At 37.9% G+C, this 5,143-nt stretch overlaps 1 protein-coding gene across 1 annotated transcript in view; it reads left to right on the plus strand.

Annotated features, from left to right (window-relative positions):
• Positions 1 to 3,530: 3,530 nt before the first annotated feature.
• The window catches only part of LOC103362362 (uncharacterized), a 6,166-nt gene continuing 4,553 nt past the window's right edge, over positions 3,531 to 5,143 (plus strand). The window contains exon 1 of the mRNA XM_008288688.1: positions 3,531 to 3,619. The gene's annotated coding sequence lies outside the window, so the exon portion shown is untranslated. The remainder of the gene's footprint in view (positions 3,620 to 5,143) is intronic.

Raw genomic sequence — 5,143 nt, forward strand, 5'->3', positions numbered from 1 at the left:
GGAAAAAAAACCTCCGACAGAACCAGGCTCAGGGAGTTATCCAAGACATTTTTACACCCATCTGCTGAGAAGGACCACGACAGTTGGAGATGTCTTGTTAATCACACAAGACACCATTTTGAATTTGCATATCATCCAACATGGCGGGGGATGCATACGTCACACTTTTTGTTCTCGTGGTTGCACACAAAGAATTAAATAACTTGGTTGACTTAATCTGACAAATTCAATGCATTAATTGTTTTACTTCCTGGTCCATCCTTCAGAGTTTATTGGCATCTATGGACGTCACACTGATCACTCTGGCTGTCCTCCAGCTGTTTGTCAGTGTTTGGTTTGCTGTTATGGGCATCAAGGCTCTGATCGGCGAGATGAAGAAGGTGTGGAGTCAATATGACACAACTGCACAATCGGCAAGAAATGTTCGCATCACAATGCTCAGATTGTCAGTACAGTGTAGCCATGATTAAGTGTCACTTCCCAGTTTCTGTTTGATGAAATGTTTCTGTGTCAGCAGGGCGACAGAGACATTGAGGAACAGCGACCGACATTTAAAGAAATCAGATCTGCTGATTAAAAGCTCTTCATCTGAGCATGTGGATGCATCAAACAGCAGCAGTCCTGCATCTACTCAGTCCAGCGGAAAGTTAACAAAACTCTATGTTGCATTCGTTTTCCTCTAAGTCTCTCTCTCTCTCTCTCTCTCTGTTTAGTTTTTGTTAGAACTGCTTTGCTTGAATAAAAAAAACTCTTAAGCTCTTCAAAGGTACATTGCTGTTGAATTTCCATGAGAAATCTAAGAGATCTGAAATTCTGGCTTTGAAATCGCAGCAGTAAGTAAAATGTGAGTTTTTGACAATAAAACTAATCTAGAATCTTTATGTTGGATTCAACTAGAACTGGTGAAAGCTTGCCAAAATACAACACATTACAGCAATGCACTCAGACCAAAAGCTACACAGATGTGATATGAGGTGCTTTTGTGTGTCTTGCAAATGTTTTGCATCATTTGGCGTCTCTTTGTGGTCAGTTTGTGTCTTTATGGTTGTTTTGGTTTTTTTTTTTTGTCCCATTTCAGTCGTTTTATTTCACATTTGAATTATGTTGTCTATTGCTTTGGTCAATTTGCATTTTTGCAGCAATTCAATGTCTCGTTCAGGTCATTTTGTGACACATTTGAGTTGCTCTGTATCTATTTTGTGGCACACTGAAGGCATCTTGTGTCTCAGTTTGGTTGTTGTACAACTCATTGTAGTCATTTTCTGTCCTTTTGAGGTCATTTAGGATTACATTGTGGTGGCTTTGCATCTCTTTGATGCAATTTTGACTCTGGTGACTCTTTGCATCACTTTTTGTGTGTCTATTTGTAGCCAATTTATGTTTTTTTAAGTCATCCTGTGTTGCAACTTAGTTGGTTTGCACTTCTTTGCTGAAACTTTGTCTCTTTGTGGTCATTTTGTCTCACACTTTTTGTCTCATTGTCTTTGATCTCTTGGAGGACATTATACTGGTGTTTTTTCATACATTTTGGTCAATTTGTATAACATTTTGCATCGTTTTGCATGTCTTTCTTGCCATTCATGTCTCTTTGTGGTTTTTCATAATTAGTTGAGGTCTTTCTGTGAAACATTTTGATAATTGTGCCTCTGTTTGTAGCCATTTGAGGTCATTTTTGTGTCACATTTTGATTGTTTTTCATATATCTGTTGCCACCAAGTGTCTTTGTGGGGATTATGTGTATCTTATTTTGGTTGTTTTGTTTCTCTTTTCTTTCACATCTAATTTTGCTCATTTTACATATTAGTTGCCATATTGTCTTAAAAAAACCCTCAGTGGTGTGCCGTCAGGGCCAGCAAGGCTTTCTCTGCTGGCCTAAACTCTAACAGAATCCCTTACTTACATTTTAAAATTTTTACCATTAGTCTTTAAACTTTATATCCAATAGTCTATTCGCTTCATTTTATAGTGTGTCTCTGGGCTGTGGTGCTTCCAGCAGTGTATGTTTATATTAGAGCTTTTATCCAATCATAATTCAGCGATCATGTGTTGCCAGGGTTACAGGAATTTTCCCTGAGGCCTTCAGAATCAAAAGTGCAGGCACCTGTAGCTTAAAATGTATTGTAATGAAACTGTTGCTTTAACCAATCAGACTGAGAGTTGGTGGTCCCAGGGCCAGCTAGCTGGCCAACGATGACGTCAGTATTTTCACACCCTCTGATTGGATGGTCAGAGAGCTCAGCCAAAGCTAGTGGTTCCTGTCTGTAGCAACCTGCACAAGCTAAAACTTTTTCGTAAAAGTATTAATAGCTGTTTTTTTTGTTTTTGTTTTTTTTTTGTCAAGTTAAGTGAGTGGACATTTTCAGCCCTAAAGCAAATTGAAACTTATGCCAGAAACATGCATTAGCCTCCATGGTGATAAAACAGGACTTATTGTTGGAAGTGAAACACACGGATTACCTGCTCAATAGAGTGATTGAACTGTTTATGATGAAAGAAGGGAGGATGGAGTTTGTCTTCAAATAATCACAGGTTTTGGTGAGTAAAAGGAATTATATCCAGTTGAATTTTATCCAGTTAATATTTGTAGGAGCCTAAATCTATTTCTTTTTTATTTTGCTAAATTTATCTGTTATTTGGTTGAATGTTGTTAATCATATTTTTGGGAGATTGAATTCTGTGTTAGTGTGGTGTTTTGGTTTATTGATTTCTTTTTGATATTTTGGCTCGCTATATTTGGGTCGTTTAAATTTGCAAGGGCTCTTGGGAAAAGGCTGATGGCATGGAGCCAAACAGCTTTTTGACCACACATTGTCTCCTTGTTTTTTCCACTGTATGTTTCCGTCTGTAAAGTTTGTCTGTGCACTAAAAAATCTTTTTTAAACCGCAACTTGGTCTCAGCTGGATTTTTTATCGTTGAAGTAGACCCAGCAAGGTGCATACGATGTGGATATTGGAAATGCTACAGGGGAACAGTGAGTCAAGCCGGGCTTCATGAGCTTTAGATCATACAATATTGATGCTCCTGTTAGATGTGATGTATGTGGTGCAGCTGTGGCTGCGGTTAATGGAGACTTGTTGAATTGTTTTAACTGGGTTTCTTGCTTCAGTGTTGGCATTCATTCTCGCTACATGAGATACCTGTCTGCGATGCAAAGTCCTGTTACACTGCCATTCTGCACAATATAGATGGTTTCTAAAGCTGTCGAGTTATAATGACGGTGTTAAGAGGTGGTTTGATTCATGTATGCTGCTGAAGGCCTAGGAGTAAAATGCACGGCCTACCACTGAAAACCCTGATGTTTTACTTTCTAAACTGTTGCACGTTCACACTTTTAATACGAAACAGAGACATGGACTGAGGGTTTGTTTGTTGTACTTGCCACAACAGATGGTTGCATGAGCTCATAAGAGTAAGGAAACATGACACGTCTGTCGGAGTCATTGCTGTGTATGAGTGTTTTTTCAAAATAAACATTCCTGTTTTAAGTTTGCTCAATTCATTTTAATAGACCTTTGTACTGATGCTTTTATTGTGAAGAACCACCAGGCGTGAACTCCTCTTACGGGAAGCTGATTGCTAGAGTTACGGGTAATCTGAAGAAGGAAACCCCAGCAGCAGGTATGTTCGCTGCAAACACACACATACACACACACATACACACAAAACACATTTTCATTTACTTCTAATGATAACTGCTGATTAATTTCTGTGCTTAGTGATGGATAGATGAGGCCTTATGAAGCGTTGTGGCACATTACCCAAACTGTATTGACACTGTGTCGGTACTGTCACTGTGTTGCTCAATACTGACACCTGCTGGATCTTAAAAATCCTTACAGGCAACCCAGTTGACAGGCTCAACTGACAGACTGATTGATTGACCTGGTGTATATACAATCATATAATTTAAGTTGTTGTGTTTTATATTGTATTATTTTAGATCTTAATTTAGTTTAAAATATATTTGTTGTATTTAAAATATACAGTCAATAAATAATGTGAACGTGTGGCATAACGTGAAAATGAAAGTGAAAGTGTTGTGGATGTGAAGATGTTTATGTACTTGTCTTTGAGGCAAGGGGGGGATTATATATATATATATAGCGTAGGTCTAGCTAGCCTCACTATTAGCCTCCGGTTTAGCATCATTACTCCACCAGTCCGTATGTCCCGCTAGTGTTTGTACTTCCGTTTGTCATCCTGTCCGTACGTCTGTTCTCCCCGTCCTGTATTTAGATCGCCAGTCGACGCTTAGCACTAGCTCGTTGTTAGCTTTTGGTCCGTTAGTTTTTGCAGTTCTTTTGACTTCTGTTTTTGCTTACCCCACCTGCCCGTGCGTAGAACAAGTGTTTCTCAGTTTGCCAGTCCTTCTTGTTTTCTAGTCAATCTCCTTATTTAACACCTTTTGGTGTCCTCTTTTAGTTTCTCTTGTTTAGTCTAGTTTTGTTTTTTCCGTGCCTTTGGTTTTTGTTTTATTCCGTCATTTTAGACATAGTTGCTTTTCCAGCAATCTCATTTAGTTCTGTATCGGTTTCTGTGTGAACAAATAAATAATTTATTGTTTAAACCGCCTGTCTGCCGTGTCATGTTGCCTCGCGCATGAGCCTTCGTACCTCCCCGTAACATCATTGAGATTGTTTTACTTTTTTTTTTATCATCTTTTGCATTTGTTGTCTCTTTCTATTTCTAGTTATTTCTATGTATTTGTGGTAATTTTGCACATTTTTATGGTTGTTTTATGTGTCTTTTAGGTTGTTTTGTGTCTATTTGTAGTAATTTTTTGTTTATTTGTGGCTGTTTGTCCTGGTTTTTGTGGTCATTTTGAATCCCATTAAGGTTTTTTTGTCTTGTTGAGATTATGTTGTAGTTTGTTTTTTCTTTGTCGTTGTTTGTTTCTGTTTATAGTAATTTCTCATTTCTTTGTGGTTCTTTTGTCTGTTGTTGTTTGATGCCTATATGTAGGTAATTCTTGTCTCTTTGTTGTCATTTTTCATCTCTTAAAGGTTGTTTTGTTGTGTATTTGTGAACATTTTGTGTCTTTTGCGGGGGGGGTTATTATTTTATTCTAATTAAGTTTGATGTTTAGTTAATGCCAATCTGTCTGTGGTGGGTTTTTTTTTCCATCTCTTTGAGGATGTTTTG

The sequence above is a fragment of the Stegastes partitus genome, unplaced genomic scaffold (genome assembly GCF_000690725.1).
Source record: "Stegastes partitus isolate 25-593 unplaced genomic scaffold, Stegastes_partitus-1.0.2 Scaffold570, whole genome shotgun sequence".
NCBI lineage: Eukaryota > Metazoa > Chordata > Actinopteri > Pomacentridae > Stegastes > Stegastes partitus.